This window comes from Hemiscyllium ocellatum, chromosome 34 (assembly GCF_020745735.1).
Source record: "Hemiscyllium ocellatum isolate sHemOce1 chromosome 34, sHemOce1.pat.X.cur, whole genome shotgun sequence".
In the NCBI taxonomy this organism is placed as follows: Eukaryota; Metazoa; Chordata; class Chondrichthyes; order Orectolobiformes; family Hemiscylliidae; genus Hemiscyllium; species Hemiscyllium ocellatum.
The window spans coordinates 16,363,126-16,377,909 of NC_083434.1; the positions used below are offsets into that span (position 1 = coordinate 16,363,126).

General features: G+C 42.7%; 1 protein-coding gene across 6 annotated transcripts in view; it reads left to right on the plus strand.

Annotated features, from left to right (window-relative positions):
* Nucleotides 1-14,784, plus strand: part of eepd1 (endonuclease/exonuclease/phosphatase family domain containing 1) — a 151,693-nt gene that overhangs the window by 21,303 nt on the left and 115,606 nt on the right. The window contains exon 1 of one of the 6 annotated variants that reach the window (XM_060849852.1): nt 9,426-9,441. The exons of 4 other annotated variants lie outside the window; for them this stretch is intronic. The gene's annotated coding sequence lies outside the window, so the exon portion shown is untranslated. Of the gene's footprint in view, nt 1-9,425; nt 9,442-14,446; nt 14,494-14,784 lie in introns of those variants that run through there. One more of the 6 variants, XM_060849849.1, reaches the window with a different exon arrangement.

Here is a 14,784-nt window from a genome sequence, read left to right on the forward strand (position 1 = left end):
CTGCTTTTCCATTGACTATGAAGGATCCATGGCAATTTATGCATGCAAATAATTTCAGTCGGGCAGTTCTGATGAATGACATCACTCAGAATACTGTGAGGGCCTGCATTCACTAAACAGTGGACGTCATATACTACAGGACTTCTGAGTTCATCTCCCTACAGCAATGGAGAGCTCTGTCCTGTAGGTTCACTTGCTTTCCAAAGTGCTTGGTTCTGTCAATGAAACTCATATCCCATTGAAAACTCAGAAAGATGCTACCATGACAAATATAAACAAAAATGTGCAAACATTTAGTATGATGATTCTCTACCCAAGTGCGGATTTATATATAAAATCAGTGGGGAAGTGCTCATGATGATTTTGTCCTTTGGTGGTCAGATTTACGTGATTCCAATTGTTAAATTGCAACAAGTTGCTGCATGGACATTGAACCCACTGAAACTATGGCTGGTGACACCCTATTGCAGGACCAATAATGAAAAATATGACTGTGCAGATGTATGTGCGCCACGTGGTGGAGAGGATGTTCAGCAGCTGAATTGCATCACGTGAGTGGACAGGTTAGGAGAAATCTTCCAGGACTTCACTGTCAAAATAGTGAGGGTTGTGACCGTCTGTTGTGCAATTCACAACTTTGTCCTGGAGGAAGGACTTACCCTTAACCAGCAAATCAGATACTGGCAGAAATGAATGCAAGACAATCCTGACTGTAATATTGCTGGTGTGCTGAACCATGGACCACTCAAGGAAATTATTGCTGCAAAGTGAATAATAGTTAGAGAACTGCTGGTGACTCAGAAAGGAGGTTGAAAAGTCATCATAAGACAGTTGTTGATGTTATCACTGAACTTTGTACAAACATTCAAGTGTTCAATACAAAACACTTAATATAAATTGAGTTAGTTAAGCTATTTGCCATCTTTTGTGGAGTAAACCTTCTTTTACTCATACCTTGTTATAACACCCTCAAACACTTCTGCTGGAGAGGGCTTGTTGTGTTTTAAATGTATGCCATTCTTGGAAGGTGCTATTTTTTAAGATTTATGCTTATGCATTGCTATTGTTTGTGTTATAATTAATTTCATTGCTGTTGACTTCAGGCCAAGACTTAAGTACAGTTAAACCTGCTTAAAATGTATCATTTTAACATTACAACTCTTCACAAAATAACAAATAGCTTAGCTAACTCAATTTATATTAAGTGTTTTGTACTGAACACGTGAATGTTTGTACAAAGTTCAGTAATAACTACTTCAACTGTCTTATGATGACTTTTCAACCTCCTTTCTGAGTCACCAGCATTTCTCTATTATTCACTTTGCAGCAATAATTTCCTTGAGTGGTTCATCACACCAGCAATATCACATTCAGGATTATTGTGCATTCTTTTCTGCCAGTATCTGATTTGCTGATTAAGGGTGATTCCTTCCTGCAGGACAAAGTTGTGAATTGCACAACAGACTGTCACAACCCTCACCACTTTCACAGTGAGGTCTTGGAAGGTTCCCCCAACCTGTCCACTCACGTGATGCAATTCAGCTGCTGAACATCCTCTCCACCACATGACGCACATACACCTGCACAGTCATATTTGTCATTATTGGTCCTGCAACAGAGTGTCATCAGCCATAGTTTCATTGTGCTTATATCCATAGAGTTCACAAGTAAACAGAACCTGATTAAGTGATTAAATCAGTCCAGATTACATCTGACAGAGATCACTTGGGCCTGGTTTCAACTCGGAACTCCTAAATTTTTATTTTTATTAAAATTATAATCTTGGTGTTTTTTGAGTGTCAGATATAAAAGCATCTGCCAAGATTTAGGACAGAAAAATGTCTGATATTTCCTTTTTCTTTGATACTCTGAATCTTGTTTAAAGATGCCCATTGTGTCTGTTACATCCAGGTACGTATAGATCGTGACCACATGATTTCACTAACAATTTTGTGCATTGTACAATGATCACATTTACCATTCAAACATAAAATGCAACATTAGATTTAAGCATCAACTTTTTTGGGAATTCCAACTGAAATATAAAATATTAATCGTTCCCAACGTTATGATTCCTGCTTTTAAATGTACATTGTAGCATAAACATCTTGCAGTTTAATCACAAATTGTATAAATTTACTTTACTGCTCAAAGTACATTGGTAGTAGAATATAATCAGGGATTCTTGCAACACATCTGAATCTGGGCTGGAACCCAGAAAAGCAGTGTCTGTACAATGTGAATAACCATGGGCTATCATTTGGCTTATTTGAGTCATCTCAACCTTTTTGAAGTTTAATGATGTTCAAAAAAAGGTCCTGAATTTATCTCTTCTAGCTTTAATTACTACTTCCTCTCAAAAATGGTACAAAAATGCCAGGGTTCTTTGATTAAAAATTGGCTTTAAATATCCTAACCATCATCTTGTTGCTCATCAGGAAAAGCCACTTAACCAAGTGGGTGGCATGCTTTTGTGACAGAACACAAAACCAAAGAGTTTTAAATTTACAAATCCTGAGTTTGATCTTGTGCCTGCCTTGTGTTATTCACTCATGGGGTGTGAGTGCTGTTGGCTGGGCAGACGTTTTATTACCCATCTCAAGTTAGCCTTGAGGAGGTGGTGGTGAGCTGCCTCCTTGAATTGCTGCAGTCTGTTTGTTGTAGGTAGATCCAAAATGCTGTTCAGGCGAAAGTACCAGGATTTTGATCCGGGGACACTGAAGGAACAGCCAATATATTGCCAAACCAGAGTGGTGAACAGCTTGAAAGGAAACCTGCAGCTGGTGGCAATCTCTTATATCTGCTATCTTGTCTTTCAAGTTGGAAGTGGTCATAGGTTCAGAAAGTGCTGTCCAAGAAATCTTGACGTATTTCTACAGTACACCTTGTAGACGGTAGCTACTGAACATTGGTGGTAGAGGGAGTGAATGTTTATGGATGTAATGCCAATCAAGCCAGCTGCATTATCTTGAATGATGTCAAGCTTCTTGAATGTTGTTGGAGCCATACTCAACTAGGCAATCTGGGTGTATTCCATACCACTCCTAACTTGTACACTTTCTCCTTTCTTGGAAATGGTCAGTTCTTAGTTCTTGTGTATTGTAAATGGTATTTGCACTTGTCGGCCCAATCTTGGATATTTTCCAGATCTTGTTGCATTTGGATATGGTCTGCTTCAGTATCTGTGGAGTCACGAATGGTGCTGAAAGTTGTGCAAACATCCCCTCTCTGACCTTTTGATGGAGGGAAGGTTATTGATGAAGCACCTGAAGATGATTGGGCCGAGGACACAGCCTTGAGAAACTCTTGTGGAGATGTCCGAGAGCTGAGGTAATTGACCTCCAACAATTGCAACCATCTTTCTATATGCAAGGTATGATTCCAAACATTAGAGAGGTTTTCCACTGATTCCCATTGCCTCCAGTTTTGCTAGAGTCAAAAAAAACTGCAGATACTGGAATCCAAGGTAGACAAGTAGGAGCCTGGAAGAACACAGCAAGCCAGGCAGCACCAGGAGGTGGAGAAGTCGACATTTCGGGTGTAACCCTTCGAACTGCCGAACAGATCTCATCCTACTTCAACTCCATCCTCTTCCCCCTTGGTTCAGACACTTCCCACCCACATCCGCGACTCCAACCACGCCCTCCATCTCTTCAGTAACTTGCAGTTCCCCGGCCCCTAGCGCTTCATCTTCATTGTGCACATGCAGTCCTTATAGACATCTGTAACCCCACAAGGATGGTCTCCAGGTCCTCAGTTTCTTCCTCTCCACCAGACCCAACCAGTCCCCCTCCACTAATACCCTCCTCTGTCTCACGAACTGGTCCTCACCTTTAATAACTTTTCCTTTAACTCCTCCCATTTTCCCTCCAAATCCAGGGGGTGGCCCATGGGCACCCAGATGGGTTGCAGCTACGCCTAGCTCTGTGTGGCTATATTGAACAGTACCTCTTCAGTACCTACACAGGCAACTCTTCCACTGTTACATCAGTACAGCATCCTGCACTCAGGCTGAACTGGAGCAGTTAATCAACTTCACCCATAACTTCCACCCCGCCCTTAAATTCACTTGGTCCATCTCGGACATCGCCCTCTCCTTTCTTGATCTCTCCATTTTCATCTCCGGTGATAGTCTCCAAGGGTTGTTTAGTACTAATGCACAGCACAATTACCTAGACTACACCTCCTTCCACCTAGTATCCTGCAAGAACTCCATCCTGTTCTCCTAATTCCTCTGCCATCATCGCATCCGCTGAGACATGGAGACATTCCATTCCCATCTTAGGTGTCCACCTATTTCAACAATATGCTTTTCCTCCCTCCGCTGCACCACCTCCATTTCCTGTTCCACTGCTTTAAACCCCCCCCCAAGCAATGAAGACAGAGTTCCCCTTGTCTTTACCTACCACCTCAATTGTCTCCACATCCAATGCATCATCCTCAAACATTTCTGCCAACTCCAAGTAGGCCCCATCGCCAAGAACATCTTGCCCTCCCCACCCTGCTCTGCCTTCTGCAAGGACTGTTCCCTTTGACAGTTCTTGGTTCGTGCCACTCTGCCCAACAACTCCCCCAGAATCCCTAGGTACCTTCCCCTGCAACCAGAAAAGATGCAAAATCTGAAGGCACACCGACCCCAAACAATCCTTCCAGGTGAGACAGAAGTTCACCTGCCTCTCTTCCAAACTAGTTCATTGCATCAGGTGCCCCTGATGTGGTCTTCTTTACATTGGGGAGAGCAAACGTAAACTCGGGGAACGTTTCGCTGAGCATCTCAGCCGGGCCCACAGGGGCTGGCTGGACCTTCCAGTCATAGCTCATTTTAGTTCCCGTTCCCACTCTCTTTCCAACATGAACATCTTTGGCTTCCTCCATTGCCACGGCGAACCAAACTGCAAATTGAAGGAACAACACCTCATCTTCTGCCTGGACAACCAATAGCCCGGAGGACTCAACATTGAGGTCTCCAATTTCAAATAACCTCCCTTCCCGTCCACTGACTCCCTTCCCAGCCCCTCCCCTCCCTTTCTCCCTGTCACCGAACAGATTCATTCCTCCCATTGACCGACCAGGTTGTACCCTCTGCCTGTCTTCATCTATCCCCACTTCACCACCCTGCCCCCCCACCACCTTTATCTGCAGCTCCCCCCCCCCCCCCCACACCCAACCCCAGTCCTGAAGAAGAGTTACACCTGAATCGCCAACTTCTCCACCTCCTGTTGCTGCCTGACTTGCTGTGTTCTCCCAGCCTCCTGATGCTACCTGACTTGCTGTGTTCTCCCAGCCTCCTGATCCTGCCTGACTCGCTGTGTTCTCCCAGCCTCCTGATGTGGCCTGACTTGCTGTGTTCTCCCAGCCTCCTGATGCTGCCTGACTCGCTGTGTTCTCCCAGCCTCCTGATGTGGCCTGACTTGCTGTGTTCTCCCAGCCTCCTGCTTGGCTACTCCAGTTTTGCTAGAATTCCTTGATGCCACACTTGGCCAATTGCAGCCTTGATGTAAAAAATAGTTACTCTCTTTTTGACCAGGTTTGGACCAAGGCTTTAATGAGTTTCAGAGCTGAGTGGGTCTGATGGAACCCAAGCTGAACATCTGTGAGCAGACTATTGTTGAGCAAGTGTTGGTTTAAAACACTTTCGACAACAACCTTCATCACTTTGCTATAGAACGTAACTGTTTGGATATAATTGGCCACGTCGGATTTATCCTGGACAGGACATAACTGAATAATTTTCTGTGCTGGCACGTTGTTGCCAGTGTTGCAACTGTACTGAAACAGCTTGGCCAGGGATGTATGGCTGATGATTATTAAAAGCATAGCTGGTCTCAGGGTGCTATTTAAACCATTTCTTGAATATCATGTGGAATGAAATGAATTGGCTAAAGAGTGGCATCTGTGCTGCTGGGGACCACTAGAGGAGGCTGAGAGAAATCATCCACTCAGCACTTCTGGTCAAAAATGATTAACTTTGTCTTTTGATGTACTGGGTTCCCTCTATCATTGAAGAAACACAATAAGTAGAGCCTCCTCCTGCAGTGAGTTATTTAATTGCTCATCACCACTCATGACTGGAAATGGCAGGACTGCAGAGCTCTGATCTGATCTTATTAATTTTTCTGCCAACTTGCATCCTACCCTCACCTTCTCATGGTGCATCTTTGACTCCTCCCTCCCAAAGGTGTAACTTTGACATCCAGGCAAGCTATCAATATCTAATACAAACCCACCAATTCCCATGGATAACTGGACTACATTTCCTCACACCATGCTTCCTGTAAAGCACTCCATTCCATTCTCCTAGTTTCGCCCTCTCCATCACATCTGTTCTGATGATGCCACCTTCTGCAGGGCACCTCAGAAATGACCATTTCTTTCCTCAACTAAAGATTCTCCACCACTGGGGTTGACATTTGCGCTTCGGTCTTTAGCCCTTCCCTCCTACAACAATGATTGGGTCCCTCTAGTTCTCACTTACTACCCCACCAACCTTCGCATCCAAAGGATTGCTAGCCACCATTTCCGCCATCCCCAGCAGGATCCCATGACAACATATATTCCCATCCACTCCCTTGTCAGCATTCCACAGGGGCCTTCCCTCTGGGGCACGCTGGTCCACCCCTCCTTCACTCCCAACACCTCCCCACAACATCACAGAATCTTCCCATGCAGTTGCAGAAGGTGTAGCACCTGCTCATTTATTTCCTCCCCCCTCACTATCCAAGGCTCTAAACAGACCTTACATGGGAAACAGTGAATTATCTGTACTTTGCTCAAGCCAGTCTTTTGTATTGACTGCTCACAATGAGGCCCTCTTTACTTTGGGGAGATGAAATGCAGACCGTTTTGCAGAAAGTCCATATTCTCTCCTTAAAAATGCCCTCAAGCTTCCAGTTGCCTGCCACTTCAGCGCACCTCTGTTCCCATGCCAATGTTTATGTTGTAGACCTGCTGCAGTGTTCCAGTGAGCCTCAGAAAGAACAGCATCTCATCTTTCCTTTGGAGACCTACAGCCTTCAGGAGTCAACATAGAGTTCAATAATTTAAGAACCTGTTTCCTTCCATCCATCCATGCTATTTACCCAACCCTACGTCCTGATCCTGTCCTTTCATTGGTTGTTTTCAGCAAGCCTACTATGTCTGTCCAGCTCTTGGCTCTCGTTCGCATTTACCCAGCTTCTCTTCTATCCTGTTATGCCCGAAACGTCGAATTTCCTGTTACTTGGATGCTGCCTGACCTGCTGCGCTTTAACCAGCAACACATTTTCAGCGCTGATGTCAATAAACCCCCTATCCGCCACTCCCTTTCATATGTCTCACTGGGCTCCATCTCCACCTATCCACTCATCTCTTCACCTGAGGTATGGGGTCCAAAATTGCTAACAGTACTGTAAATGTGGACTGACCAGAACTTTATAAAGCCTCAGAAGTTCATTCCTGCTTTTATATTTTAGTCCTTTCGAAATAAAAGCCAACCCTGTATTTTCCTAACTACGGACTCAACCTGCAAGTTCAGCTTAAGAAAATCCTGGACAAGGACTCCCAAGTCCTTTTGCACTTCAGACTTCTGAATTTTCTCCCCATTTAGAAAATAGTCCATGCCTCTCTTTTTCCTATCAAAGTGCATGACCTTACACTTTCCCACATTGTATTCCATCTGCCACTTATTTGCACACGGTTCTAATCTGTCCAAATCCTTCTGCAGCCTCCCACCACCTCAATATTCCCTGTCCTTCTTTGTATCATGGGCAAACTTAGCCAGAATGCCCCCAGTTCCTTCATTTAGATGATTAATGTATGAAGTGAAACGTTGTGGACAAAACTCTGACTGTTGTGGAACACCATTAGTCACCAGCTGCCATCCTGAAGTGAACAATTTTATCCCCACTCTCTGCTTTCTGCCAGACAGCGAATCTTCTATCCATGCTAGCACCTTGCCTCGAACACCGTGGGCCTTTACCTTGCATCCTCTGTGGCACCTTGTCCAGATGATTTATCCAACTTCAGATCTTTCCAGTTCTCTCACACCTTCTCTTTGGTGATGGCCACTGTACCCCCTTCTGCACCTCGACTCTCTTGAATTTTTGGAATATTACTTGTGTCTTCCACCATGAAGACTGATGCGAAGTAATTATTCAGCTCCTCAGCCATTTCTTTATTCCCTGTTATTACTTCACCAGTGTCATTTCCCAGTGGCTCAATGTACATGTTTACTTCTTTTTTTGCCCTTTATGTATTCAAAGAAACTCTTGCAATCTTCTTTTATATTACTGGGTAGCTTACTTTCATATTTAATCTTCTCCCTCCTTATTTCTTTTCTAGTTGACCTTTGTTGGTCTTTGTAAGCTTCCCAATCCTCTAGCCTCTCACTGCCCTTTGCCATATTATATACTTTCTCTTTTGCTTTTATGCTATCCCTGACTTCCCTTGTAAGCTATTGTTGCCTCATCCTCACTTTAGTATGCTGCTTTTTCCTCGGGATAAATTTTTGCTGTGTCTCCCAAGTTACTTCCAGAAACTTCTGCCGTTGCTGTTCCTCTGTCTTTCCTGCAAGGCTCCTCTCCCAGTTAATCTCGGTCAGCTCCTCACTCATGTCTCTGTAGTTGCCTTTATTCAACTGTAACACCGTTACATCTGATTCCACCTTCTCCCTCTCAAATTGCAGAGTAAATTCAATCATATTATGATCACTACCTCTTAAGGGTTCCTTCACCTTAATCTCCCTTATCGAGAAGGAATTTTATGCAGCTTAGTATAAGATTTTGAACCAAATAAAGGTTAGAGCTGAGTATAAAAACAGAAAGTGCTGAAGAAACTCAGCGGGACTGGCAGCATCTGTGGAAAGAGAAAACGAGTTAACATTTCAAGTCCAATATGAACCTTCAGAGTAGACCTGAGTATAGTTTAACTGATAAAGGCTAGGTGTAAACTTTTAAAGAGACTTTGGGGCTAAGGACACAGATCACTAAAATGTAGCAATGAGATACATTAATAATTGCCTGAATTTTCCTGCTAACAACATCCATTAACCGTGCATGAAAAAGCTGTATCATGTCTATAACCTGCAGTAGGAACTTCCAGTTCATGGAACAGGACCTAGTGTCAGGACAAGCAAGATCGTATTTGTGTATGGCCCATTGTTAATGGAGCCACGTTCCCAGTGATGACATGAGGTGAAGACACATTCATTAAAGGCAATTTTGAATTCAACAAGAGGTGTTTTCTTTCATTCGTGTAAATTGTAATATTGAGAAACATTTTATGACCGTTTCAAAACTCAAATATTTAAACAGTGTTAAAAGTTTGCCGGAGTTTGCTGATACCCAGAGGACAAACCAAATCATCTTTGTCTAAGTTTGCCCCCAGGTTAAAGCGCTCTCAGCTATCTGGAGGAATACACAACACTGTAGGATGAATATCAATGACCTTCTGTATTATGCCAGGGTAAGTTCCATCTTCTCTCTGACACCTCATGCTCACTCTACCTCTGCTACTGTTCCCATCTCCTACAAAGGCTCATGCTGTGTCACTTTCTTTCATGCCTGCAATCCCTTCCTCACTCACTGTCACATGCCTCCAACAGCACTAACCCTGTAAACCTGCTGAGCTGCCTCCTCCCTTACTTAGGACCTTTCTTCAAGTGTAGCAACAGTAATAGCTGGGACATGTGCTTCCGTCCCTTGTTATACTGGCTTCTCTCAGAGTGCATAAAGAAAGCTGCCCATGAATAGTTAGAAAGAATCAAGAAGGTGCCTGTCATTCAACTCCTGACCACTTAGCAGAGGTTCCTGACTCAGACCATTGCGAGCAGGGTACAGACGGGTATCAGAGGTTGCCTTTACCTTACTGTGCTAGGATCCATTGAACGATAGCTATCCCCCTTGACTTGACTGTTGCCTTCTGATAATATGTCAAGTTTCCTAGCTTTGTACCTGCACAAAATGGTGGTATGGTGGCTCAGTGATTTGCACTGATGCCTCACAGCACCAGGGACCCATGTTCAATTCCAGCCTTAAGTGACTGATTATGTGAAACTCCCCATCTGTGTGAGTTTCTTCCAGGTCCTCCCACAATCCAGAGTTGTGCAGGTTAGATAGTTGGCCACGCTAAGTTGTCCATTATGTCTAGGGATGCCTAGGCTAAGTGGGTTAGCCATGGTAAATGTGAGGTTACAGGGATAGAATAAGGGACAGTCTGGGTGGTATGCTTTTCAGAAAGTCAGTGCAGACTCAATGGGCCAAATGGCTGCTTTCCATACTCTGGGGATTCTATGATTCTAAATGGCAAGCAGGACAGCAATAATATGAACCTGGTCTCTTTGGCTGAGAGTAAGGCAAGGATGTTGTGAGCATCTGAGCAGTACGTGAGGGTAAGTGAAGAGCCCAGAGATACAGCCTGGTCCTGACTATAAGCTGGGCGTGTATCCCTGACACACTGTGTTCTTGCTATAGCATTGGAATGATAAGTGGCATTGCCCCCTGAGGTACAGTATTGAAGAGCTGAAGTGTCCTGTAATTAGATCGCAGATATGCCATGTTGGAATCTGATATATGTGCACCAATGGCCAAAGACATGGGGTGTAAGTGGCTAGTGCCCATGGAGCATGTCCTGAGATATTGGGTGCAGTTTCCAGCATGGAGGTCATTCAGACAAATGGTGAGCTGAATCCACCTGGATCTTGCTTTTGGTTTCCTTGTTTGTTGAGCTTGGTAAGATGGGAGATTGATTATTAATGAGGTGCTTTGGGATTTAAGAAGATGTTTAACAGTCCTTAATGATTGTCAATTGGGAACGTACAGCCATCGAGCGAGAATCTTATTACATTGCTTATAAAAAGTGGAAGAGATGGAAAAGTTGCTCCTGATAATGAGATTGGCCACGCTAAACTTGTCCAATTCTGCCACATATCTCACCATCTGCCATATTGCTCAGACCCCCATAAGGTTTCTCCCATTGGACCTTTTGAAGTTTCTTGGTGCCAGGGGTAAAGGGAATAAACAGTTTACAAATTTATAATTATAAATAAAATTCTAGATAATGATTTGGAGGAAATGATGTATCCAGTCAGTATTGTAGAATGATCTTGTAAAAATTAATTTTTCTTTTGTTTGACAGTGTTACTTTGATACAAAATACTGCTATGAATATTGAATTCAATGAAGTGCCCATGTATTTGTTCATCTTTCTATTATAAAAGGGATTTAGGCGGTGCCAGTTTTTGATGTACAACACATTTTTTGAGTTTTCTACAATGACTTTGGGTTTAGTCAAGCAAAGTATATTGTATAGGTTTGTTGATGATTAAGAGATGATATATATTCCTTTTGCCTGAGTGCCTTTGTTTTTATATTTGGATCAGAAGGAAATACAGATGACTTGCAGAAGTAACAGATGTTTGATGACTTGAATGGTGTGTTGCATCATGTAAAAACCAGTTTGTTATAATTGTTAGCAGTTAATCTCCTGACCATTCCAGGTTTCAGTGTCAGTGAAATGATTACTTTCAAGTCTTGATACATTAGACTTTAACAAGTTCAACAAATTTCTAATTTTGTTCTTATTTCTTGTATGTGAAAAATTTAAAAACGTTGATCTTGTGGTCTGATATAATTGGTGGCTTGCATTACTTGTTGCGAAAGGGTGAACTTTAATTTATTTACAGCTCTCCAGAAGTCATGTGCTCTGCAGCTAATAAACTGCAGTCTGGATCAACGCTCCCTTGCAAAGGCTGACATTAACATGAGGATGGCGTGTGTGCTTTGATTAAAAAATGGTTGGATCTTCATCGTACTGCACATAGTAGAATGATTGAATCACCATCAGTGCTGCGTGTGTTGAGAAGCTCTTTCAGAGAGTCATTTCTGGCAATGATCAGATCTAGCTGATATCAATGCCCTGATCTTAATCATCTCCAGGACATCTTGAGTTGTTTGTTCTGAAGGAAGGTATTAGTTATATAAAGATCATGGTAGCAGCAAAGTTCTGTGTATCTGTTCAGTTATCATTTCCAGGCCACTACACCTCAGGCAGAGGAACCTTGCCTCATGGTTCACACCCACTCTCCTGTTGAAATCCTCCTTGTAGGCAAGGATGTTCTGACTTAGTGCTGGTAGCAGCACCATGCTCCTTATCGATCTTTCACCTCTGTAGTGAGTACAACATTCTCCATATTGCAGCAGCCACCAGTCTCCCTAGCCCAGTCTGTTGTTAGACTGGTTTCCATGCACTTGGATTGATGACATTTGTTTGGTTTTTGGCTCATCTTATCTCAGATAACTTATGAGGAGGTGCTTTCCCTTCATGCCCTTCCTGATGAAGGGCTCTGGCCCGAAACATCGAATTTCCTGTTCCTTGGATGCTGCCTAACCTGCTGTGCTTTAACCAGCAACACATTTTCAGTACAACATTAAAGCAAAAATACTTCTGACTTAATTGGTGCTCACTGAGTTGAAAGGCAGATGGAGAGAATGGACTAAATCTTACTTTTTTCGTCTAAGTGTCAAGTTTCATGGAGGTACTTCTCTCTGTGAGGCTTAGTGTATTTTCTCACTGCATTTTACCAAACCTGTGTCATCAACTACCTTCCCTGTGTCTGTGGCACCCCTCTCATCCCATTCTAGCCACTTTCTAGTACCACAAGCTATATTTGGAAGAACTCACCACTACTGAGATAAACCAGAATTGATTTGGCATTCCTTGTGTCATCTCAAAAGGCTGTCCTGCACGTGGATAAGCAATAGTCTGGATTTCAATTAAAAATGTTTGACATTAGATTTTGTCAGCAAATTAATGTATATTTAGCTCCAGCTATAGAAAGGTAGAAATATTGTGTGCTAATCACTAGATGGCTCTGCCTACGAGCCATGCAACCTATATTGCACAGTTTCTGTTTCATGAATTACTCCTGTGATTAGTCCAGGTGGAAACCCTCTGAGCAAGTCTTGAGGGCACAGAATTCTTATTGCATGAAGGGAAAGCACCTCCTCATAAGTTATCTGAGATAAGATGAGCCAAAAACCAAACAAATGTCATCAATCCAAGTGCATGGAGACCAGTCTAACAACAGACTGGGCTAGGGAGACTGGTGGCTGCTGCAATATGGAGAAGCAAGTCAAATAATTTTTGTGTGACTCAACCAAACCTGTTATCCAGTGAAATGTGCTCATCTGGAAGATGAGAGTGATGTGTCTTATAGTCAATATTCTGAGAGAGTTGGAAGGTTGAAAAAATAAGAAGAATGGAATAGAAGGAATACTGATAAGACTAAATGACGAGACTATGTGAGCACATCCACTAATGTTGATCATTTAATTAGAATGGCCTGATTCAGTGTGGTAGATTTAATGTAATTTATGTAGTCCCTTTTAAGATTATGCTAAAATGGCATTGTAAAGTTGGATGCCAAAATCTTGATCAAAGAGAGCAGTTACAAGCAGTGTCTCAAAGGAGTATCTTAGCTGAGGGATTACTAGCTGTCAAGGCCTAGATAGCTGAAAGCTTAGGTGTTAACAGTAGGTGATGGAGTATGGCAACATGCAAGAGACCAGATTTGGAGAAGTGCAGAGATCTGACCAATGAAGGGTGGGGGAAGTTGCAGAAGTAGTCTGATAAGATTTTCACTTGATGCTGAAGATATCAACAGTGCTGATGCCAGTTGCAAGACTAACCCACAACTTCAGGCCTTTAGTTTAGTAGTTTAGATTATCAGTGTACTTTTGCCACTTTTAATCTGCATGGATATTTCTCCCCTTCTCCCTGATCCCACCCCCAGAAGAAACCTGAATATCAAGTTGAAATGTGATCAGATTCTCAGTTGTAAATGCAATAGATACCACCTCCTTCCAGTCCTGATAAAAGGACATGAACTGAAATGCTAATTCTGTTTCCCACAGAATCTGTCTGACCCTTTGATTTACAGCATTTTCTGGTTTTACTTCAGATACCTTGCATTTGTTTCATTTTAAATGTATTCTTTCATGGAGTCTGGGTGACACTGACAAGGTCAGTGTTTATTAACAGCGCCTGAACTGAATGGCTTGCTTGGCCATTTCAAACAGCAGTTAAAAGTCATCAATATTGCAGTGGGTTTAGAGTCACAAATAAGCCAGATAGGGGAGGAATAGCAGATTTTCTTAAACTGTAAAGTGCATTAGTGAACCAGATGGATTTTTAGAATAGATGAGAATTTCATGGTCACCTTTTCTGAGACTAGGTTTATGTTGCATATTTTTGTTAATGAATTTTAAATTTGAACCCATGTCTGGAGAATTATAGCTTCTCAATTACTAAACAGTGTCTTTACTACAATACCATTATGTTCTTCATTTTTGTTTCTGCACATTAGAATTAATTGTATTCACAAACATGAAGGAGCTGCAAATTATTCCATCACGTGCATCCATGGTTTGCATTTGCTAAATTTGCGTTGCAGTTCAAACACTAAGATTTGGCACGACCATCAGTGTTTTGTACAAAACAAAGTGTTGCCCAAATCAGGTGAGCTCTTGTGATTGTTTCTACGGTTCCTTGTTCTTCTGCTTGAATTTATTGTTAGAGTTGTTTACAATTAGCCAGGACAGATGAAAGGAAGTGTGATGATGATTCACATTGTAGTCAAAAGTTTCTTCAAAGTGCACATTCCCACCAGTATCCTTAGGTGGCCATCAGCCTACAATTGTGAGCCTGGATGATGACTGGAGGTAGAGTAGGGCATCAGGATAGGCAGCTGTTTTATGCCCCATTCGGGGGCGTCATAGGTTGGCGGAGAAAGGTACACCACTCTGCGTA